At 36.6% G+C, this 26,283-nt stretch overlaps 1 long non-coding RNA gene across 2 annotated transcripts in view; it reads left to right on the top strand.

The window, feature by feature from the left end:
* LOC125920915 (uncharacterized) overlaps positions 1-26,283 on the top strand; it is a 162,024-nt gene that overhangs the window by 2,187 nt on the left and 133,554 nt on the right. The window lies entirely within an intron of this gene.

Genomic DNA, 26,283 nt, shown 5'->3' with positions numbered 1-26,283 from the left:
TTCCAAGCAGGCTTCTTGCTGTCATTACAGAGCCCAACACGGGGCTCAAAACCAATGAATGGTGAGACTACGACCTGAGCCAAAATTGAGACTTGGATGCTTAACCGACTGATCCACTCAGTCACCCCAAATTACATAGGTTATGTTTTGCAGTGCATTCTGGAAAAATCTAGGTAGTGAGAACTGAAAAAAAAAAAAAAACTCTTGACATGAATACTCCATTGAACATTCCATTGACCGAAAGACTTGGCCAAACTTTAATATGGCTTCTAGTACCTAAGGTCTTATGTCCCTGGGACAACCCTGCTTCTTTCAGACCTTCTATCTGGAAAAACTCAGGGCTTAGAATATACTGTTTGTTATAGGCAACACCTGATCTTGCTTTCTTACAGCATTTACTAAAAAAGCCTTATAATTGTAAATCCTTTCTCTGACCCTTTGTGATGTGAATGTTATTTTCTACAATTTAGGAGTATCTTTCTCAAGGACCTAAAAGTCATTCCTTTGAAATGCAATCATCAGGAAAAAGAGGACTTTTTTTTCCCCCAGTCTCTTTGGAAGGAAAAAATCCTAACTTCATAATTGTCAGGTAGCAGAGACAGTTGGCTGGCCTAATCACATTTGCACCGCCAGCCCTTTGTAATTTTGAGTCCCCACTTGGTTCCCTTCTCTACACCCTCATTCTCCCCTTAATGCCCAATCCTACTAAATGGGAGAAGCCATTTGCAAATAATATATCCAATAAGAGGTTAATATCCAAAATTTGTACAACTCAACATCAAAAATACAAAGTACAAAAATTAAAAAGTGGGCAAAAGAACTGACAAATGAAAAGATGCTCAACATCACTAATCATCAGGGAAATGTAAATCAAAACTACAATGAGATATTGCCTCATACTAGTCAGAATGACTAGTGTCCAAAAGACAAGAAAAAAACAAATATTGGTGAGGATGTGGAAAAAAGGGAACCCTTGTGCATTGTTGGTGCAAAGGTACATCGGTGCAGCAAGTATGGAAAACATTATGGAGGTTCCACAAAAAATTAAAAATGGAAATATCGCACAATCTAGAATTCCACTTACGAGTATTTACCCAAAGAAAACAAAAATAAAAACACTATTTTGAAAAGATATATGCACCCTTATGTTGATTACAGCATTATTTACAATAGCCAGATATGGAAACAACCAAAGTGTCCATTGATACATGAATGGATAAAGACTATTGTGTAAGACTATATATACACAATAGAATACATTTCAGCCATAATAAAGAACAAAATTGTGCCATTTGTCACAACATGAATAGACCTAGAGGGCATTATGCTAAGTGAAATAAGTCCGGTGGAAAAAGACAAATACTGTATGATTTCACTTACATGTGGAATGTAAATAAACAACATAAACACAACCCTTCACACACACACACACACACACACACACACACACACACCAAAACAAAAAAACAAAAAACCCAGTAACAACCTCATAAACACAGAGAATAAACTGTTAGTGTCAGAGAGGAGTGGGTGGGGAATGAACAAAATAGGTGGAGGGGATTAAGAGGTACAAAATTCCAGTAATAAAATAAATAAGTCACAAGGATAAAAAGTACAGCATAGGGAATACAGTCAATAATATTGTAATAACTTCGTATGGTGATTGCACTTATTGTTGTGAGCATTTTATAATATATATAAATGTCAAATCACTATTGTACACATGAAACTTATATATTATATGTCAGCTCTACTTCAATTAAGAAAAATGCCCAGTCATCTCTGTGCAAATTAAAGTAGAGCTTGGCTCTTTCCCCTACTGTCAGTATTTACTGAATAAAATCTGTTTTCACTGCTTTAACTGATGTCTGGTTTTGTTTATCTTTGACAGTAGAGGCTGGCTTTGTGGTGACATCTATCAACCCCCCTGCCCTCTGATCTCTTTTTGTGGTGTGTGTGTGTGTGTGTGTGTGTGTGTGTGTGTGTGTGTTCTCAAGGACAGGGTAAGGCTGAGTCTTGTCAGGAAAGATCATGGGAAGAAATTGGGAAAATGTGAGAAGGTTGTTGTCTGTTTCCTGACTCTGATTCTGGGCAATAGGCCTGAGGGCTAGTTTGTACACATAAAATTTTTCAGAGGTCAGAAATACAACTTAAACAAGCTTTCATTATTTTAGCTTAAACCAAAATAGAATTTAACGTGGATCAAGCTTTAGGCAAAGCTAGATGCAGAGATTTAAAGGATGAAATTAGGACTCTGTTTCTCCCTCAAGATCATGCTGTCCAATAAAATGCTTTGTTCAATACAATAGTCCATGCAATTATTGAGCACTTGAAGTGTGGCTAATAGCAACTAAGGAAATGAATGTTTCAATTTAATTTTAATGAATTCAAGTGTAAAAAGCCACATGTGGCTGGTGGCTAATCTATTAGATGGCACAACTCTAAGTCATGCTGTGCTTCCCTCTCCTCGGTTTTATTCTCAGACTGTCTTCATATGGTGTCAAGATGGCCCCTGGAAACTCCACACTTAGCTGATCCTTAAAATTATGATGTTGCAGAAAGATAGAACCCATCTTGTATTCAGCAGCCTCATCAACTCCTGAGAAGGAGGTTGCTTAGATAAGTCATGATGTGCAAGAGGATGGACACTTTCATGGTCCAGCCTGAGTTACAACCTGCTGTGGGCCATTACATTCACTGCCCTTCCAGGATTGCTTTGATGTCAGGAGGGACAGTTATCAAGTGGTGGTTAAAGCACTTCATGAGACAGGACAAAAGTAGTAATGCCCCGTGAGCTTGGTGACAAAGTGCCACACATGGTTAAGGTCTGTAGCATCACCACAAAGAGGATTTGACATCTAAAGTCCTGGGCAGGCAGCAGTAGAAACTACATAGTCTATAGAGCAATGTCCTCAAAACTACAGTAGCAGTAGCATCTAAGGCACATTTCAAGAAACCTCATGTGCACAGAGCATTAAAAAGGGCAGGAGAGTGAAAGACAATGAAAACATGGTGGATGCCATATGGCTTCTCTAGCTGGTATTCTACTTCATGAACACATGATAACAGTTTGCAGGAACTTTCAGGGTACTGGGGAGGGTTTGGTAAATTGGAGATGATATAGGAAATAAGGCTTTACTATTAATGTGACAATAGCCATGTTCAAGGGCTGGTAAAGCTCTGACATTTGGATTACACACTAAGTAATTTGAAATTATTAAGTGCTTGAATTTTACCTGCCATTACCAGCATATATGCCCGCGTGCACACGCACACACACACACACACACACACACACACACTGCCTTCATTCCTCTTTGAATAAGAGTTTTCTAGGGGTGCCTGGGTGGCTCAGTCGGTTAAGCGGCCGACTTCGGCTCAGGTCATGATCTCGCGGTCCGTGGGTTCGAGCCCTGCGTCAGGCTCTGTGCTGACAGCTCAGAGCCTGGAGCCTGTTTCAGATTCTGTGTCTCCCTCTCTCTGACCCTCCCCTGTTCATGTTCTGTCTCTCCCTGTCTCAAAAATAAATAAAATGTTAAAAAAAATTTTTTTAAGTAAGAGTTTTCTGTGCCTTATTGGTATTGGAGGTATAAAGAGGCATGTTAGAGTTAACTTCAGGATTTAGCATATCCTTTATAACTATGGCGGCTCATTTTCTGAAACCCTATGAGTTAGAAAAATTCATTGTTGAGGATGTTGGAAGTAAATCTATAGACCAGGACTAACATTCAGCTTTGTACAACAGTATTAGCCATATCAGTGTGAAAATGTAAAAATGATTTTGGACTAGTTTATATGCTTCCTTTAGTCCCTCAGGTTTTCTTTTCTCCTTATTTCTTCAGCCACTCTTGCCTCTTGCCACAATCCAGCAATTGAAGAGTTAATTTTCAACACAGGCAGGGTCCCCCAGGATACTCCAAGATACTATTCTAAACCAGCCTGATTCAGATTGATCAGTGCTCTTGATGATCATTTTCTCTAAAATCTGAATTGTTAAACACCTTCCCAAGGAGACCCAAGATGACCAGTTTATGCTCTTCCAGCATTGTATTCCGCTTGTGTCTACGCATCCACCTAAATTGTTACTGATTTGCTCTTGTGATCACAGAAACAAACAGTAATGGAATATTTAAGACACTAACTTCCTTATTTTGGGAAAACACAAAGTCTGCTTTATATAAGATGACTATAATAAAACAACAACAACAACAAAAGGAGTTAAAATTTTATTGTGTGCTGATGCAGTCCACAGTGAAAATTTGAGAAAATATTCAAGTATGAAAGGAGGCCATCTTATCTAAAAAGAACTGCCATTGGTAGCTGTAAGTTACAGTCATGATTAAAACTTTATGCATGGATAGGAGATACAATCACCTGAGACAAAAACTGTGATCAATAGGATTTATCATTTCCGGATGTATGAGCCTGAAATCTTTGCCTTGCAGTTAACCATGGGGTCACAGGTAGAGAAATTCATGGTGTGATTGGCTGAAGATGCTCATATTCTCTGTTTAGAACACATGTCTATTCACATTGTTATCTTGATGGTATAAAGTGTCTTGCCAAATATATACATATGCACACACATACATGCATGCACATGCACACATACACATGTGAATACACACAATTACAGTTATTGGAATATATAGTTTTGTTTAGTTAGGTCACGGTTAAACTGTTCATGGAGATTTTTGTGGCAGCTGAGTGATGCAAACATTTGAAAACCTCGTGGCCTTAATTCAAGACAGATTGGATTAGCAATTGTGCAGTCAAATACTCTACCACTGAGCTATACTCCCGCTGGGTTAGTAATTCTGAAGACAACTGTAGCTGTTACTAAGCCTAAACCCTTGAGGGAACCAGAGAATTTTTCAGCTTTAGAGCACTGGTAATATGAATACATTGTTTTGCAGTGTTTTGATTTTGGTTTTGGTTTACTTTTTTGAGGCACCTGGGTGGCTCAATTGAGCATGCAACTGTTGATTTTAACTCAGGTCATGATCTCACGGTCCTGAGATCGAGGCCCTTGTCAGACTCTGTGCTGGGTGTGGAGCCTGCTTGAGATTCTCTCTCCTCCCTCTACTCCTCCCCTGCTTGTGCTCTCTCTCACACTGTCTCCCTCTTTAAAAAAATAAAAATAAAAGTAAAACTTTTGAGAACTTCTGCAGTATGAGTCTCAACTTTTTTGTTAGCTAATAGACACATCGTGCTGAAGATGAAGCAGTGGATTCAAATAGGTTCTTGACTTCATTTTTCTATTTTAGACCATCTTTTCTGTTTTCAGATGTGTATCAAAACCTAGAGAGGTTGCTCTTGTCTCCTCTACCTCATTACTCCAAAACCATAAAAAAAAAAAAATTTAAGCTCGTAAGTTGAAAATATGAACATCTCAGGGGTCAAACTTTTCAGACTCACAACCATGTCACAGGACAAGAACACATGAGCTAGCAATTTAAATCTATGTTGCTTAAATTTGTTTATGAAGGAAAATTATGGCAACTGCTGTGATTTCTGAAAATCCAACCTCAGCATTTGAGAGCAAACTCATTTTGAGTAAGATATTTAAAGAAGAAGGAAGTGCCATATGTCATCAGCTGGCATAATTTAACTTGCAAATCACATGTTGGCAAGAGGTAGTTGGCAGCAGATGGCTGAACTCTACTGTGTTTCAGACCCCAGACCTATCTTTCCCATTTTATGATGGAAATCTAATTAAATGCCTTTTTATCACCATCAGATTAATTATAAACAAGTCTTTTTATCTGGTAGGAAACTGACCTGTTAGTTTAACAGGCTTTACCCCAAGTGCTCTATTTTTCAAAATTTTCAAGAGGAATTTTTTCCAAGTTGATATATTCCAACTAGACACATCTAATCTTTATATCTTAAATCCCATGAGCTATGACTTAGGCCAAATATGAATCATTTATTTACTGTTTAGAACATAAACTGTCAGGCACCTGGGTGGCTCAGTTGGTTAAACATCTGACTCTCAATTTCAGCTCAGGTCATAATCTCACAGTTTGTGAGTTCAGGCCCCATGTTGGGCTCTGTGCTGACAGCTGGAGCCTGCTTGGGATTCTCTCTCTTCCTCTCTCTCTGCCCCTCCCCTACTCATTCTCTGTCTCTGTCTCTCTCTCTCTCTCTCTCAAAATAAATAAACATTAAAAAATATTAAGAAAAAAAGAACACAAACTGCTATTAAATTAAGAGTGCTTGCTAATCTAATTCCCTTTTAAAAATTAATTTATTTTAGGCGCAGCTGGGTGGCTCAGTCATTTAAGCATCCAACTTCGGCTCAGGTCATGATCTCACGTTCCCATGAGTTCAAGCCCCGTGTCAGGCTCTGTGCTGACAGCTCAGAGCCTGGAGCCTGCTTCGGATTCTGTCTCCCTCTCTCTCTGACCCTCCCCCGTTCATGCTTTGTCTGTCTCTATCTCAAAAATAAATTAAAAAAATATTTTTTAAAAAAATAAATAAAATTAATTTATTTTTGAGAGAGAGGGATAGACAGGGGAGGAGCTGAGAGACAGAGGGAGACACAGAATCTGAAGTAGGTTCCAGGCTCCGAGCTGTCAGCGCAGAGCCTCATGTGGGGCTCGAACCCACAGACCGTGAGATCATGACCTGAGCTGAAGTCAGACTCAGAACTGACTGGACCACACAGGTGCTCTGCTAATTTAATTCCAATACCTTTAGTTAATGCAATGATATTTATTGAAAGATGACTCTTTCAAATAATCCCTCAATTTTTGAAAGTTAGCATTCTGCCACTTTGCTTTGTACCTGTTCTTACTAATAAGATGAAATTTCAAGAGGATTTTTATTTTTACAACAACAAAAAAAGGCAAAAGTGAAAATAGCATTCAATATTTGTTTTGCATCAAGTCAAACCATGTAGAGGCATCGCACACCCAAGAACTGGTACTTTTTCCCCAGGAACTGTACTCAGAATCTCAGCATCAAGCTACCATATCTTTGAACTGTGTCTGTAAGCATTTGTATTTTGTTTATTATGTGCATCCATTAACAAGATGTGTCCTAAGATATCAAAAAAGCCTAAGAGAGGCTTTTTTTTTGATCTGTGAATGTTAAAAATTTTTAACATAAATTAGTGGTAATTGCTTCTTCACTTTATACCATTTTGGCTTATGAAAACTTTCAAAAACACTCTATTTTTTGAAAATGGGTGAAACCTATATTATGTTTGTAGGTGTGTTTGGGTGTTTACTGTTTGGTGTTCTCTGCACTCAGATCTGTGGTTTTTTGTAATGTATTGATTTTGAAAAAATCTTGGTCATTAGGTATTCAAATATTTCTTCTGCTCAGCCCCTCTCCTCTCTCTATGATTCCAAGTGCATTCATTTTAGACCATTCAATATTGTCCCTCAGGTCTTGGATGAACTGGAACTGTTATTTTGTTTGTTTTATGATTGTCAGTTGGAAAATTTTTCTTGACCTATCTCCAAGTTTACTGTCTTTTTTTTTCCTTACTGTGTTGATTGTGCTAATGATTTCACAATGTGATTCTTCTCTTCTGTAGTCATGCTTTCCATTTCTTTCATTTCTGTTTGGTTATTTCTCATAGTTTAAATCTCACTTGAACTTCCCTATCCATGCATATTGTCCATCTTTTCCTTCAGAACCGTTGTCATGTAATCTGAAGTTATTTTATATTCTCTTTCTGATAGTTGAACTTATGTTTTATATTTGAATCTGGTTCTGTTGATTGTTTTGTCTCTTGACAGTGTATCATTACTTGCACGTGTCTGTGTGTGTCTGTGTGTGTGGCTGTGTTGTACTTCCTTCAATTTGTGTATGCTGCATTTTAGTTGAAAACTGAATATCTTGTATACAACAGTAGAGGAAAATGTAAATAGTATTTATGCCTGGAAATAGGCATGCCTTTTCTCTTCTTGTTGTAAGAGTTTGTGTCAGTCTAGCTAACAATTGAGCTGAGTTTATTTTTTGTTATTTTAGTTTCTATGGTTGCTCTCAGGGCACCACAGGCTTCAAATTCCTCTTGTCTCTTTTTTTTTTTTTTTTTACATTTTTTAATGTTTTATTTATTTTTGAGACAGAACATGAGCAGGGGAGAGGCAGAGAGAGAGGGAGACATAGAATCTGAAGCAGGCTCCAGGTTCTGAGCTGTCAGCACAGAGCCCGACATGGGGCTTGAATCCATGAACTTTGAGATCGTGACCTGAGCCGAAGTTGGATGCTTAATCAACTGAACCACCCAGGCTCCCCAAATTCCTCTTGTCTTAATTTGTACTTAAAGTGAGGAATACTTTTTCAGAGGATTTTTTCTCAGTGTCTGCTCACCTCTCAGTTTTAGGTCTTTCCTTTGTGCCTGAGAAAAGATCTCTGTTTTCAATTTGCCCTTCTTCCAGCATTATACAGCTGATAATTGCTGTCGGTCACTAGCTAGCCTGATAGAGAAAGGTGGAAGAACAGGAACAGGGGAGTCATTCTCAGTTATTCTGGTTCAACCTCCATCTGAGGCACTATGCCTATGATCATAGGAAGAGAGCCTATTTTCATGGATATACATCTCCCTCAAAGGTAGGAGATTCTAAGTGATCTGGGCTCAGGGTATTTTCCTGTCCCTCCCCCAAGGGCAGAGGGTGTTTTATTGTTTCCTTCACTTACTTGCAATGAATGTTCACCTCTGGCCTGAGAGTGACAAAGTTTGTTGCTCTTTTCACAACAGCTTAAGCTTTTGCTCCATAGAGAAGATAAGGAAGGGAGAAGGTTCTATGTGAAGCCTTATGCCTTTTCCACAACACCTATTGTCCCCCTCTCCCATACCTACACCAAGACAGAAAGTTTCTCCTGTTTTTCTCATCTCTCTTATAAGTAAATGGTAAGGTCTGTGGAGATGATGTGCATATGTGCAATTTCTCCTTGTGACTATAGCTCCCAGGATTCTATATACTCATACTAGCCCTGAGTAGGCTTTCAACAATTTGTCAGAAATTTTTGTTTAATTCTTTTGAACATCTTGTACAGGGTCCAACATTTATCCCCAGGAAAATGCTCATATTCTGTTTCTCCGCTCAGAAGAATGTCTTTTTTAAATTATTTATTTATTTATTTATTTATTTATTTTAATTTTTAAAATATTTATTTATTTATTTTGAGAGAGAGAGAGAGAGAGGCAGAACTCAAGTGGAGGAGGGGCATAGAGAGAGGGAGAGAGACAATCCCAAACAGGTTCCTCACTGCCAGTGAGGGCTTGATCCCACGAACTGTTAGATGATGACCTGAGCCAAAATCAAGAGTCAGATGCTTATCAAACTGACCACCAAGGTGCCCTAAGAATATCTTTTTTTCTTTTTTTAAATTTTGGGTTAGTTGATTGCCCTACAACTTCAGCTCTCTGATAAATTCAAGGGCAACTATAAATTTGCAAATCTCTCTCTCTCTCTCTCTCTCTCTTTTACTGTAAGGGTAGGAATGATACTCTTTCTAACTTTCTAAATACTGAGTAGAAATCAGAAAGTCACTCCCTCTGTCTTATTTTAACCACTGGAACGCACAGTTTCTTTGTATTTTAGGGAAAGAAATAGTTTACCCCCTTTTATAGCATTAGCTTTTCTTGAAATTTATACTTTACTTTAAGAATTAATCTAATAATGACACAGTTTATTTGTGGGAAATAACCTAACACTTATTGAAATGTTGAGCCCATACCTGTGGATTTATTCTGTCAAAAGTCTTTGGTCCATTGACATATATGGCTTCTATTACATCATATACAAACAGATGACATGTAGGTACCAGTTTTCTCATCATAAATTCATGGAGTGATGAGCAAGTTAATGAAATACAGTTACTTTTTCCTGATATAAATTGTACCACCATATGATAAAAGACTTTATAAGATTCTATTTTCCATAAACTTTATAAGATTCTATTTTCCCTGGCAATTACGGGTTTTCCTGCTTTCTAAAAGTAGAACGTTCCTATGAAACATTTTGTAAGCTGAAATGGTGGAAAGGGAAGAAGCAATTACCATTAATTTATATAGAAAATATTTTTAGCATTCTCAGAACCCAAAAATAACTTCTCAGGCTTTTCTGATACCTTAGGACACACGTCTTGCTAATGGATGCACAAAATAAATTGAGATAAAGCACTGATGCTTTCAGACACAGTTCAAAGCTGTGGCGGCTTAATGCTGAGATGCTGAGTGTATCTCATTGCTTATAATTGATGTTTATAATTAACCTAATACTGGGGAAGGAGCTTGGAAGTGCCAGTTCTCCCTGCTCAGGGTACATTTTGCTTCTATAAGGGCTTGCTGCAAGACAAGACTGATTGCTATTTTAGCTTTTTGCCTTTTGCTTGAGATTTATTCTGGTTTATGAAAATAGGTACAAATGTACATCTTTTGTAATAGTGAAGTGGTGTAACATATACTTGGAAAGCAGGGGATACCTGTTTTCAAACTGCTATAACCCAAAGACAAAGAGGAAATCATGAAGGCTTCCAGATAAAAAGTACACATTACATACAAAGAAACAAAAATAAGAATTGGAACAGACTTGTCATTATGAACTGTGAAATCTAGAGACAAGGGAATAACATTTTAAAGTGTTGTAAGAAAAAAAAAATATTAAATTTATTAAAAAATATTTTATAAAATTAAAGAAGAAAAAAACATTTTTGCAAAATCAAGAACAGAGAGAATTCATTATTAGCTGTCTTTTAAAGATATTAAAAGAGGTGCCTGGATTGTTCAGTCATTTAAGTGTCTGACTCTTGATTTCAGTTCAGGTTATAATTTCACAGTCATGAGATCCAGCCCCATGTTGGGATCTGTACTAAGCATGGAGTCTGCTTAAGATTCTTTCTCTCCCTCTCCCTCTGGCCCTCCCTTTCACCCTTCTCAAAAAAAAAAAAAAAAAAAAAAAAGATATTAAAAGAAGTTCTTTAGAAATAAGGACTAAGATACCAGACAATAACTAGAATCTATAAAAAGAAAGAAAGAATGCTAGAAATGACATTGATGAAGGAAAATACAAAATTTATTTTTCTTATTTTTAATTTATCCAAAAGATAACTATCAAAAACTAACATTGTATGAAAGTATTGCATGTTTATGGTATATGTAAAATGCATGGTAACAATAGCACAAAGGATAAGGAAGGAATTGGAATTACACTGTTATAAATTCCATATAGTGCATGTTTAAAGGCATGTACTTCAAGGGCAATCATTATGACATTTAAGACATGTATAAAAAATAACCCCAAATTAGAGATTAGAAAGACTTTAAACTAACCAATTAAATAATTGTATTAAAGTTAAACTATGAAAACATACAAAATAAAAATGAGAGCTTTTTAGATTGAAAAAAAAAAAGTAACATCCAACTATATCCTGTTAACAAGACCCACTTTAAATATAAAGAAATGGATAGGATAAAGCAAAAATAAGAAAAAGATACAACATGAAAACACTAATCAACAGGAAGCTAGATTGTCTATGTTAATATCAAACAAAGTAGACTTCAGAACAAGGGATATTACCAGGAATAATGATAATGATAAAGGGTACAATTCAACAAATAAAAAATAATTTTAAATATGTATGAACCTTACAATATAATTTAGAATATACAAAATAAAACTGATAGAACTGATATGAGAAATACACCCACAAGTAGAGTTAGAGACTTCAACTTTCAGTAATGGATTAAGCAAACAGAAAGAAAGGAAATAGAAGTTCGTAACAACACTATTAACCAAATGGATCTGTTAGATACCTATAGAACATTCCTCATTGCACTAATAGAATACATTTTCCTCATGTGCATGTGGGACCTTCACCAAAACAGATCTTATCCTAGATAGACCAGTATAAAAGAATAGAAATTATTTAAGGTATACTCTCAGATCAAATGGGATTTAAACTAGAAACCAGTAACAGTAGGATATCTGAAAAAATCTCTAAATATTTGGACATGAACACTTTAAATAGCCCACACTTCAAAAAGAATGTCACAAGGGGAATTCAAACATTTTGAATTGAATTGAAATTAAAATTAAAATTTAATATACAAAATTTGTGGAGGGTAGCTAAAACACTGTTTAGAGGTAAACTCATAGCTTTTAATGCTTTTATTTAAATAAACACTAGAAATAAAAAGAGGAAATTAAACCCAAAGCAAGTATAGTGGAGGAAATAATAACAATTAGAGAAGAAATCAATGCAACTAAAACAGAAACATATGAGAAAATCAACATAAGCAAAAGCCAGTTCTTTGAAAATATCAATAAAGTTAATGAGCCTTTAGTCTGTCTAATCACATAAAAATAGAGAAGACACAAATTATAAATAAAATTATAAATATTAGAATGAAAGAGGGTACATCACCACAGACCCTATAGACACTAAAGGATAAGCAGAGACTACTGTAAAGAATTCAGTGCTGATGAATTCAACAACATACATAAAATGCACACATTCTTTAAATGATACAAACTTCCAGAGATCACTCAAGAAAAATAACCTAAATAGATCTATAGATCTTTATAGTTCTCTATGTAGAGCATAGATATATCTATGTATATCATTTAAACAACCTGCCTTTGCTCCAAAGGAAAACACTGTTTTTCTTTTCTACAGCGATTTATCATAAAAGCATTCGTAATAAATAGTATGGAACAAAGACAGCGAGTTCCTCTGTTTAGAAGATGTGCAGAAATGCAAGAGTCCCATGGAGAATTATCAGACTGAGATGACTCAGGGATGTTTGAAGTTTTGCAGACTCTGGTTCTCTTTATATCTTTGGTGTAGCTCTCCAGAAGTTCCAAATGAAAAACTGAGAGCCTGGGAATTTTCTAGGCCCTCTCTTTGTTGGATGGTCTTTAACAACAATTTCTAAGTCTTTAGCAGAAGACTGCAGAAAACTTTTCGTCTGTTTTCTATTTAGCTTTTAATCCCTTGCCTTTATGTAGCTTAATCAAATATATCAAAGTGAAAACCTGCAGCATCTGGCAGAATTTTCTGGGCCTCCCTTCTTTCCAGGAATTGAGATCCTTAAGTCCTAGATACATTAGCAGTCTCAATTTTTTTGTGTGTCTTTTGTCCCATAAGATTTTCCAAAGCTCTGTTGGCTTCTCTGCCCCTTAACAGAAGTCATGAGGCTTCTGGATCAGAAACAAAGGATGTTTTTTGTTTGTTTGTTTTTAATAACAATAGCAGTAGGCAGTGTATCATAGCATATTTTTCTATTTGCAGTTCTTCAGACCCTGTCACCCGGAAGTCAACACAAAGAGGTCTAGTGCCACCTGTACACACAGGGGGGTGTGTAATTCTCTGGCTTAATTCTTAGCATTTAGCCTCACTTCAAAAATTGCCCTGAGAGGAAAAAAAATAGGGGGGCAGAGTGTCTGTTCACCTCTCTATGGTTCCAGTATTTCTGTGATCTTGGATCCTCAAGTTCTAGTAGCTTCAGTCAATCTGTAATTCCTTAAATCAGAACGTTCTTTCTTTCCTTTTATCAGCAGTTCTTCTACTTTTTCTTGAGAGAAGTATTGGTTTCTGGAAGTAATTCCACCTTAGCTGCTTGCAAGATTTTTCAATTTAGCCACACTTGGAATTATATCACATATTAGTTTCTTGTTTACTTTCCATCTTCTTTAGGAATATAAACTGTGAAATCAGGTTACTTTGGCTTATTCACCAGTGACCCCAGTGCCTTGAAAAGCACATAGCAACTGGTAAGCTATTTATTGAATAAATAGGCAGCTGGATTCATTTAGATGAAAAATAATAAAGCCACAATTTAAAAAATTTATATCTAGATGCTTACTGACATATATCTGGTAGTTTCTATTTCTATTTCTATCTCCATTGGTATATATGTTTACAGTAAAAATAGTTCATAATTTCATAATAGTTCATAGTTTTAGCTCATGGATATATTAATACACATGTATGTCTTTAGTTCTAATTAGGAGAAGATGTGTAAATGTTCTGGGAGTTTGGAAACAGTTACTTTTTCTCTATGACCTAAAAGTAGGTATAAATAATTAGAGATTATTTTATGCACACATCCTGTTTCTTCCTCTCCTCATAGAGGTCTTTCAACTCTCTGCAGCTTCATGCTTGCTGCCTTCTTACTTTTATCAAAAGCTGCATTAATTTTGGATTCAGTTGAAAAGTTACCTTTTATAGAAAGTCTTCTGAGACATTTTTGCCAGTGATTCAGTTCCTGTCATCTCATGTTCCCACAGCTCTGTGTGGTTTCTTCTGTAATAGCCCCTATTATATTCTCTTTAGTTAATTGCTTACATGTTTTGGTTCGTACCTGATTACCAAGGCATTTTTATTTTATTTAAGTTTTTTAATAAATATTTTTGTATCCTTAGTACCTGGCACATGGTCAGGCACATGGAAGTATCTTAGAAAATGTTGGTTGGATGCTTTAGTAAGCTTAGAATGTTATCTATCTTAAGAGCATGTCCATTTTTAAAAGACATTAACAAAACGAAACTAATTTTGGAATTTTGGTGAGCAGTCGGCTATGTATAGAAAGTATGGGAGAAGACAAGATCTTCCCAGAACCATTAGACACCATTATTCTGTCTATTCCTGAATTTTTATACTTTAAAATCTTTTTTCATAACTGATACTCTTGGAATCAGCCTTGGCTTCTTTTTTAATGTTTATTTATTTTGAGAGAGAGAGAGAGAGAGAAAGCACATGCAAGCATGCATTTGCCTGTGAGTGGGGGAGGGGCAGAGAGGGAGGGAGAGAGAATCCCAAGCAGGCTCCACGCTGTCAGCGCAGAGCCCAACACAGGGTAGTAATAGTTAGCTTATGTGAAAAAAATCTGTATTTTTGCACTGGAGAGTTTATTTACATAATGGAATGTCACTTCATACCTGTTAGGATGGCTATTATATTTTTTAAAAAAGATAGCAAGTATTACTGAGGTTGTGAAGAAATTGGAACCCTTATGCTTTGTTGGTAGGAATGTAAAATGATGCAGCCAGTATGGAAATTAGTATGAAGGGTTCTCAAAAAATTAAAACTAGGGCTACCATATGCTCTAGCAGTTCTTTTTCTGAGTATTTATGAAAATAATTGAAATTAGGATCTAGAAAAGATACCTGCACTCCCGTGTTTATTGCATTACTCACTATAGCTAAGATACGGAAACAACTCATTATGTCTACGTGATTAAAGAAAATGTGGTAAGTGCACTTAAAAAAAATTTTTAAGAGGGTAGATCTGAAATTAAGTGTTCTTAACACACACACACACACACACACACACACACGCAAGCAGAGGGGAACAGGAAACATTTCTACAAAGTCATTGTATGAGGGTGAAATTAGATAATGTACAGTATGTGCAATGCTGGTAAAAAAGCATTTAATAAATAATAGTTGATATTAGTGTTACGGTTGAGCAATATTTCCCCCCTCCTCATATTTCCATAAAGGATAGCTAATCAATACTTCACTCATAGAGGAAAACTTATGGTGGGTTAGGGGAGAGCCTCTATCTTCTCTCTGCTCCTACCTACAGATGAAAGGCTGGCAAATTTTAAATTAGGAATACTCAATTTCTAATGTGACCAGCCTATCCCCTTCTTACTTTTCTGAGCCAGTTTGCCCCGGGCAGAAAATCATGGATTCTCTCCATCACACCTGCCTCTTGCTTGCTCTCATCCAGCTATGCCCGTATCTAATTTAGAATGAAGTCTAGAGGAGCTCATTTAACTGCAGATCTTGAACCACATTTTGCAATCAGCTTTGTCAGTAGTACGTGTGATAATGTTATCTCCATCTGTCTGACTTTCCTCTCTCCATTTGCTTTGGCTTTGAACCTGAAAAGTGAAAGGGTTATTTATTTGCCCTCTAACTCCTCCAAGGTTTTGTTTTCCAAATTATTGCTGTGTCCTTTGGTGCTGTTAACTGCAGTTATCACTGTGGAATTTCTACAGTTAGAGTCTCAGGCGTTGCTTCTCCATTTGCTAGCTGCCTCCTTGCCAGGCAATAGCTATGGCCCCTGTTGGACTCCTTCCACAAATGCCTTTGGCCCCGGTTGCATCACAGCTGCAGGTTGTTGTGGGAGATGGTGCTGCCTTAGACACTTTGTCAGTCATGGAGATCTAGGTGCCTGGTGCGACCAGCATCAAGAAGGCACAGGCCATGCTACACAAGAAGCAGGATATATGCTGTTTCTAATCTACCTATACTGCAAATATGATTACTATTCCATTCCCATATAGATTTTCCCCTGGTTGAATATACAGATTTCCTCCTTTGAAGCACTCCCATTACTAAGTATGAACATTTAATCCCTCCCTTTTTGGGATCTTCTTCTCTAGAGTGAGAAAAACCCTCCTTCTCTCAAGGCTTAGATGACAGCTGCTGAAATGAATACCCTGGTCAGAGATTGTGCAGCCGGAAGCAAAAGCATATTGTCAGTCGTGCAGGAATTTCTTGGCCCATGTTTTGGGCAAACAGCTGCTGCATTTTCAGTTTTGAACTTGGCAGACCTCAATTTAAATATGCATTGCCAAAAATTATGGCTCATTTACTTATTTTCCTTTCTCCCAATTGGAAAAGAAGAAAGGGTCAAATAGAGAGCTAAAATGGGGTCAATATGGAGTTGAACTCTTAGCAAATGACACTATTTACTTATCAGAATCAGATGTTTTTGGGGTACTCATGTGGCCAGTTTTGTTTATGTATGTGTATATATATTATGTATGCATATATGTATTTATATAGCTAATCAGCCATAGGTTTTAACAGAGAAGACAAGCATGAAATTAATGGTTTGTGTTGGTTTAGTAATTCCTGGGGAGATTTCTGGTCTAGTATAATGTAAGATCCTTTGTAACTTTGCAGTGGTGTTTATTTCCTTTCCTAAAATGTCTTATATTAGCTGTCCTTAAATTATTTCCCACCAGTTGATTAGTATGTGTTATTAAAAGCATCAGGTAGAGAATGTATGATGCTTGGGGCTCAAAACTGCTCATTCTTTTTTCCTGCCCTTTATTTTTTGGTAACTGTAATTGCTGTGGACATTGTTCTGGCAGTCTGGGTTACTAGAACCTCCTTTCCTTGCAACATTTTCTCCCTTCAGTGCCCTTTCCATATTACAATTTGTGATAGAGATCAAAACGTAGATCTGGCCATGCCATACTCACCTGTATTTAAACTTGCTCATTCCTAATTTACTACAGAATAATTCTACTCTTCATCCTAGCACAAAATGAAGGGCCTTCAATATCTAAGGTAAAACTTTCTAATCTTCTATTCTAGAGCTCCTCTTTCTTGCCTCCTCCCTAGTTCTTTCTCATCCATTCCTCCCCTGGTACCCAGAATTCTAATTAAATGCTCTTTTTGGAACATAGCATGCATTTCCATGCCTCTGAGAATTTCCTCCTGATATTTGCATCAGATATTACCTCTGGGTTGCTTTCTCTCCTTTGTCTGCTTGGAGAATTCATACCTATCCTTCAGGACCCAGCACAGAGGATATCTCATTATGAAGCCCTCAAGTTAATTGTATGACGCTTCTTTGTTTGCATGTTTGTCTGACTAACTAGTTGTGAGATCTTCAAAGGGTGGGGGAGAGATAGTACTTTATTCCTCAAGTTTGTTCCCAGGACTCATGCCCTTGTGTTGGAGTGGGAGGAGGGAGAGGAAAACAGATGTTTGTCTTCTTCCACCAAGGCCCACAAAAACAGTGCTTTCTCTTTCTGTTTGTCCTCACAACAGGTCTGAATTGTTGCCTGAGGGCCCAGTGTGCTTCTGTAGTGTCCTCCGCAGGCTCTACTGCTGAGGCATTCAGACAAAGTATCTCCCTCAGGTATTGCCTGCTCCTGAGAGAGTTCACCTCACCTACTGGTGGTATCTTGTGCATGCTCCTTTCCTCTGGGGTTGAGCTCTGCCCTGCAGCAGGTGCTCCGTGACCAGCTTGGCAGTCCCAGCTTCCCTTCCCTGGATGGCTTAGTTGTGTGGCCTTACTCTGAAGACCTGGGACACCATGCCGCTTCCTGGCCTCCTATCTCCTGGGTTGATCTCCCAGGCCTTTCTCCTCAGTATGAATAAATAAATTCAGTTTGCCCTCATAACAATCCTATGCAGTATTCACTGTTATTATCCCAATTTTACAGAAGAGGAAACTGGAGCACAGAGAACTCAAAAAAGCCACCATTCAAACCCAAGCCATCTGGCACTTGAGTCCATGCTCTTAACCAGTGTATTATAGAATCTTTTACATTAAACTTCATGCTTAAATTGGGAGATAATTTGTTTGCAGTATTTGATTACAGCCTACAACATGACAGTTAATTTATATATATAGGATACATATGAAATATGTATATATATATATATATATATATATATATATATATATGAAATATATATTTATAGTCATTGAATTGTTGAATCCTCCCACCAAATGTGAAAAACAGTGGGAAGGTGATTTAAATCCTGGTTTTATCATTCTAAAGCAAATGAACTTTTCACTTAACATAACTTCTTTTGTAGTCTGGATGTTAAAAATTAGCTTTTGAAGATTTATTTTTATTTTAAAGAAAAGATTTTTAATGTTTTATTTATTTTTGAGGGAAAGAGAGACAGAGTACAGGGGAGGGCCAGAGAGAGAGGGAGACGCAGAATCTGAAGCAGGGTTCAGGCTCTGAGCTGTGAGCTCGAAGTCAGCTCAAAGTCAGAAGTGGGAGATCATGACCTGAGCCCATGCTTAACCAACTGAACCACCCAGGCGCCCCTGAAGATTTATTTTATTTTTTATTAAGTGTTATTAAAAAAAACTTTTAATGTTTATTTATTTTTGAGAGAGGGAGAGAGAGCGTGAGTGGGGGAGGGGCAGAGAGCAAGGGAGACGCAGAATCTGAAGCAGGCTACAGGTGCTGAGCTATCAGCACAAAGCTGGATATGGGGCTTGAACTCACAGACCATGAGATCATGACCTGAGCCAAAGTCAGACACTTAACTGACTGAGCCACCCAGGTGCTCCTGTTTTTAAAGGAGTGGTAACTATTCCCCCCTTTGTGGAAGTATCCATAACAAAGGTGACTATTATAAGGATGAATAATTTTAGGCTTTGAAAGGTTTTCTAGTGCACTGGAATTTTGTCTCTCTCTCTTTTTTTTTTTTTTTTTTGCCCATAGTACTAAATGGCCTGACTTAAAAAAAAAAAAAAAAGACAGACTGGTGAAAGCATCAGAATTTTTATTCCAGTGACTGAATCCCCATTGTATGAAGTAGACCAAAATGGATAAGTTGAACTTTGTACAGTCAGCACCTCAATTATTAAACATATCCACAGAGACGCTCTGTCAAATTTGCTGTGGAGGTATGAAGGCTTATCTGTTTGTGCTCTGTCATCGTAACTGGTTTTTGCTTTTTACACAGATCATCAAATTAGCACATTAAAGTGACATCCCTGTTTGTTGTAGACCATTTGAATTATGTACTGCAGTAAGTGTTTTAATCATTTATTTTAATCATGTTTCTAACAGGTTAAAATGAAAGTTACTGAAATCTGAAAATGTAGCATCAAATCACTGTAATTGTTTCAGATAGATTACAGTTGTGAGTGGTGAGAGATGTTTGTATATTTTTGGTTTTCTATTTGTTTTGTGAGGCCACCTCCTTTCATTTTTTTTCTATTACAAATTTGTTAGGTTATAACATCAATTGATACTAGAATATTTCTTCTTTGTTTTGTCTGGATACTGTTTTCCCAGACTAACTGGCTTTCCTAGAAACTTTGACTCTGGCCATAGCCTGAAGAACAACAACTTTTCTTTCTCCCTTTCCAGAGAGGACTGTAGTGCATCCCTGGGGAGAGGAGCAAATGACCTGACTTGGGCAGAACTGGCTTTGGCCCTGTGAACGCATGTTTCTCCAGCCATTATCTGAAAGGTAATGCTACCATTACCAGAACCACACATTCCTGAAAAGAGCTAACACATGACCTATAATCTGTTTCTGCTGTGATTTTTTTTAAACCCCAACAAGCACTTCTTTGAGTTCTCTGGCACATCTTGAACCAATGGCTTTCTTTGAATGAATATAGTGGCAATGGATTCATTGACTGTACTCATTGCTGATCTCTATGCTGGAAGGTTCTCTAACTTGTGTATCACCTATGACCTTAGGGATGTCAGTGAGTTATCCTGTGGTATGTTCAGCCTGGTCATCATCCCCTGTCAGTGAGGCAATCATAGAGTTCCATCTGGATAAAGATAGAAGCTATTTTCACCTTGACTTTTGTATTAAAAAAAAAAAAAAACTTTCAAGGATAAAGAGAAGTTGTATTGGCTTTTAAGAGACACATCTTGTGCTTGGCTGGAGGCCAGATATTTCCCCACTTGAGTGTTTATATCATTTCATAGGTTTCAGTGTTTTATAATTACTATGCATTTGATAAAAATGACTTTTCTGAAGTTTGGGGGAGAGTCTTTTGTTTAGGTACAGCAGAGTATTTTTCAGCTCAATACTACAGATGATACACCGAATATAAGAGAAGTTAAATTTTTGATTCAAGGTTGCTAGCTAATTCTTGGTAGATTTGGAATAGAACTAACGTCCTTTTGCCTTTTGTTAGGTACTCTTTCTTTTATGTCACACTTTTTTAAGGATGTTTAATGCATTTCAAAATTAAACTATCATTTGAATCTGCTTAAAGAAATTACTTATTCTCTAATATCCATTATCCTCTTATCTAATGGTAGAACCCCTAATTTTAACTTGGCACATGGCCACTTGGCATCAAGACTGTGTCCTAGCCTCCCTTTCAGTTGTAGGTAGCTTTGTGACTAAGTATTCTTCAGTGGGAAAGAAATGATGTGTACAACTGCTTGGTCACACCAAAAAGGAACAGCCTTAACCTTACATTTCCCTTTTCCTGCTCCCACTCACAAGAGTAGTGATGTGGATGCCATTGAAAAGGGCAAAATCCGGGGCGCCTGGGTGGCGCAGTCGGTTGAGCGTCCGACTTCAGCCAGGTCACGATCTCGCGGTCCGTGAGTTTGAGCCCCGCGTCAGGCTCTGGGCTGATGGCTCGGAGCCTGGAGCCTGTTTCCGATTCTGTGTCTCCCTCTCTCTCTGCCCCTCCCCCGTTCATGCTCTGTCTCTCTCTGTCCCAAAAATAAATAAAAAACGTTGAAAAAAAAAATTAAAAAAAAAAAAAAAAAGAAAAGGGCAAAATCCTAAATACAGAGAAGTTAGTAGGAATTTGATCCCCAAAACTATGGAACCATCCTGCCAGCCTCAGTTTGCCTATGACTAGACTTTTATGCAAGAGCGAGAAATGCTTACCTTGTTTTAATCACTGATAATTTAGATCTCAGTTACAGCAACTAAAATATAGTACAATTTAATCATTTGCAAATTTAATGTCCCAAGTTAATATTTTATAACCACCAAATTTAAACACAATATATGAACATTAATACTTGTGTAAATGACTGGGAGTCTTGGAATTAAATTGCTATTATCAATTCTTCTGTTGCAACAGTCCTTAAACTTTTTTTTTTTTTTTTCAACATGTTTTATTTATTTTTGGGACAGAGAGAGACAGAGCATGAACGGGGAGGGGCAGAGAGAGAGGGAGACACAGAATCGGAAACAGGCTCCAGGCTCCGAGCCATCAGCCCAGAGCCTGACGCGGGGCTCGAACTCACGGACCGCGAGATCGTGACCTGGCTGAAGTCGGACGCTTAACCGACTGCGCCACCCAGGCGCCCCTGCAACAGTCCTTAAAATAACATGCACAGTGTGAAATCTGATGTTGGGTCTTTAGCATTTCCTACTGCTCTCCTCTCAATTGGCTCCAGGTATAGACATGCTCCATGCTCATTCCTTGGGGTATATGTTGTTTTGTTGCTGCTGTTAGTTCTTGAGTTTTATCCCTCTTCTGCAAATCTTTTTGCCTAGAAATCTACATATGTCTCTGTTTTCAAAAACTTAGAATTTTGCCCATTGTACCTTTCCATTTAATCCTTCCTTGACCACTTCAATACATTCATTCTATTCTCCATTGCCTTGGTACCTCCATCCACTTTGTACACTTAATCTTTCTCCACATAATTTATTTCCTTTTTTTCCCCTCCTTACTATAATACTAGCTCTATGAAAGCAAGGACTTTCCCTGTTTAATCCATTGCTGTGTCCCCAACACACTCTTTGGCACCTAGAAATCACTGGATGAATGCATGTTATGAGATGTATGAATCAACCATTAAGTGTTTGGATAGATATAAATGATGTTATGATCTGTTTAAGGGTGATAATATTATTCTGATAACTCATGTTGTTTTCTGAAATATCCATGAAAGGAATATGTTGGCTCTTCTAGAGGTAAAATTTCAGTGAAGCTATGACTGATGAAAATTTCATAGACTGGTAGGAAAAGCTCATCCATTCACACACATTATTGAATTTCCTTAACAGATGATTACTAATTTCTGATCTTGAAATTATTTGATAAAAATCCTAAAATTTCAAGGATTTTAGGAAACAGTTTATCACATGCATTCTGCAATATAATTACATTTTAGTATTATATTTCCTATCTTCACTTTCCAAAAGTAAGAATTCTATGCTAAATTGGCTGTGAAAATGAAAGCAAATGCAGAACAAATAAGAACAAATAATCCTTTCTTGTAATGCCACTAACCAACGGCTTAACATTATAGCAAGAATACTATATTTCAGTTTCAGAACTATTACCTTACTCTATTTTTATAAGTCAAATTAAATCCAGCCTGAGGTTAGACTAGAAATCCAGTATCAAACATTTTCAAGATCCCTTCCTCCATTCAAAAATTTTGGGCTTGTGTATATCTGGAAAATCAGAAATAGGGCTCATTCCTAGCCTGCAGGCATTGCAATCCATATCGCCACCATTGTTGGATACATGGTCAGCTCCATTGCTAGTTTTCTACTCCGCCTTGGGCTCTGCATGTGATGGTGCTGTCCCTCACAGCCATGCTCTCTGCTGACATGGACCCAGTGTCCATGTCAAAGCCTCTGCTGTCAAATCCTGGTGTTAAATTTCCTACTCCATAAGCACCCATCACCTTTCCCCCCAGGAACCTTTGTTTCTGCCCATAATAAGAACATTGAAAATCTTGTCCTCTTTCTTATCTGCAGGGAGCTACTTATTTTTTTCCAATATACGCTATAATCTCTGTGTGAGCTGTAAAGTGCTATGTTGTCACTATCTAGAGTCTTGAAAACTAAAGGTATTTATTTCAGCTCTAATTAGGACACAAGTTTAAGGAGGTTAAGACTTTTAAGGAGATATTTTAGTGTCAGGAAACATTGTGAAAGACTTTGAAATGGGCAAACAAGAATACTAATTATTCTATCTAGAGTACCTTTTTCAACTATCTCTACCTTTTGTTTCCTCTGAGCTATGTTACAAAACTATTTTCAGAAAACTGATAAGAATGCAAGTAATTTCTGTCCACAGAAATTCAAACAAATGTGTCAAGTTGAATGTAATTGATTATTGTCCTATGTAGATACTGACTAGTTTTACATCTATTTGTAAACTCATTTCAGAATTCCTGATAGCCTATATATGGGAGTACTTTAAGTTCTTTTTTGAGAGAGTTGTACCATTTTACTGGTTTTCTTATTTACTGATGACTTAGATATAGTATTTGACATGCATTAGTTTTGTATATGAGTCATGATTTTACCTTTTAAAAATTGTCCTTTTATGTTAGCAGCATATTGGTGACTGACCTCTTCTTATGAAGAGGCCATGGAAAGGAATGCATATATATTTTTTTCTTAGTGCATCCAAAGTAGCCTAAAGCAAAACAGTCAAAATAAACATTAACAGCAAAGAGGACATAAACCAAATTTTTCAACTTGCCATTATATAGTCTTTCTATGTCAGAATTTTGAGCTTTGGTAGTGATCATAAAACAGTTGATTTGAAGTATGTTACAGAGATACATGATATTTATAAGGAAAGAACATCTTTGTCTTACTGATACTTTGTCACATACTAAAAAAAGTTTAAAATTGATCAACATATGGGAGAAAAAAATAGCAATGTTCAATAAAACTTCAAAAAATCTATAATTAATTTGAATTATATTAAAATAGAATATGTAGAATTTCATTCCAGGTTTGGGCTAAATTTTACTTCTGTGTACAAAAACTAACATATTTCAAACATTGATTTTTAAAGAAAAATTTTAAGTATATTAATTTAAAAATGATTTCAGTGTCTATGCCCACACTATTAGGAATAAGATGACGATTGGTATCCTCAGAAATCTCAGTTTATTATGTTTGAACGTAAAAAGCCCATTAATTGTATCATACATCATTCTTATCTGTTCATGAAATATATTTCCAAAGCCATGACATGTAATTGGTTTAATTTTAATAGAAATTAGTATTGAAAAATTATATGTAGCTTTTGGCAGATATAGCCAAAATTTCTTTATTTTCTACCTACCTTCCTCAAATTATTCTATGACAGAGGAAATTTAAGATAGTTTTCATTTTTTCATTGCTACTTAAGAGACCTCTGGGTGAGCAGTAGAAGGTATAACTGATTTTTAATATTTCATCTCCACTTGATTTTTCCCTGACTCTCATCCTGAAAAGATTCTGTTAATTATTAAAATAGATCAGTATTGAAGAGGTTAAAAAAAAGATGAAAAATACTTAAAAAGTGAAAATATTAATAATCTAGAGCCTATAAATTTATTTTGTAAATGATTAGAAATTGACAGAAATAGGATAGAGAACTATGTTTAGTTATTTTATTGAGAGAGAAATAAAAGGAATTTTGTTGAAATCACACACTTAAAATAACTTACCATAAGCAGATGATTAAGGGAATTTCTGAATAGATAGAATTATAATTATATAAAGGCCTTCAGTAACTCTTCATTATAACTTTGACAAAGTTTTCAGTGGTTTAAAAATTCAAAACCTAATTAAAATTAGCTGAGATTGGAACATTGTCATGTAAATTTAGAACTAGGTAAACAAAGGATAATAAATTAGAAGAGCAGTAGGGATGATAAAAATGCTGTGATTTGGGGGTGAAATTAAAATGTAATAACTAGGGGCATCTGGGTGGCTCAGTTGATTGAGAGTCTGGCTCTTGATTTCAGCTCAGGTCATGATCCCAGAGTGATGAGATTGAGTCCTGCATCGGACTCTGTGCTGAGCATGGAACCTGCTTAGGATTCTCTCTTTCTCTCTCTCTCTCTGTCTCTCTCTCTCTGTCTTTCTCTCCCTCTGCCCCTCTCCCCTGCTCACATGCTCTCTGTCTAAAAACAAACAAACAAACAAACAAAAATATATATACACACATATATAAAGTGTAATAACTATAACTGAGTAAATACTGAAGAAAAACATCTTTCATTCAGATGTATGGATTTATATGATAGAGTAACATTTTTAAAGTCACCACATAAGTAAGATTTAATAATCTGCTCCAAATATATCTTGTGAAAATATGAATACCAACTAATTGGAATAAATTATTATATTGTGTCTTTTCTTAATAAGATAAAGTTATTTATTTTAATGTTTGTTTATTTTTGAGAGAAAGAGAGAGGAACAGAGCAGGGTTGGGGCAAAGAGAGAGAGAGGGAGACAGAGAATCCCAAGCCGGCTCTACACTGTCAGCACAGAGACCAACATGGGGCTCAAACTCACAAACTGTGAGATCATGATCTGAGCTGAAATCAAGAGCCAGATGCTTAACTAAGCCACCTAGGCATCTCTAAAATAGTTTTTAAAAAGCTTTTTTAAATGTATTGGTATTTGAGTTTTAGAAAAAGTTGGATGTGAATACAAATAGACTCATTTTGACCACTTATTGAGGGTTTACTTAATACCAGACACCAGCCAAGTAAGTTTGCATGTTGTACCTTATTTAATCCACACGGTATCTCTATGAAATGACACTGAGTTTCTCAGTCTCTCTCAATTATTCTCATGTCAACATTATGCCTTAACTGGAGTAGTGGATCTTCTGTTACTCTTTTATTCTTCATCCATCTCTCTTCGCACGTGGATATCATGCGTTGTAATGTACCTCAAAGAAGACAATTCAGTCCAGGCATGAAACCATTACTTCAGTTTTTTTTTAAAAAATTGTTGTACCTGAATCAGGACAATTTTTACTACTTGTCAGCACATCCTGTATGCTAGTCACTGCCCTAAACCATTTCCATATGTTATATAAGCTTCATGATAATTCTGTGTGATAGATATTATG

This window comes from Panthera uncia, chromosome C2 (assembly GCF_023721935.1).
Source record: "Panthera uncia isolate 11264 chromosome C2, Puncia_PCG_1.0, whole genome shotgun sequence".
Classification (NCBI taxonomy): Eukaryota; Metazoa; Chordata; class Mammalia; order Carnivora; family Felidae; genus Panthera; species Panthera uncia.
Note: the sequence above shows the minus strand (reverse complement) of the source record. Positions and strands in the feature narration are given on the sequence as shown.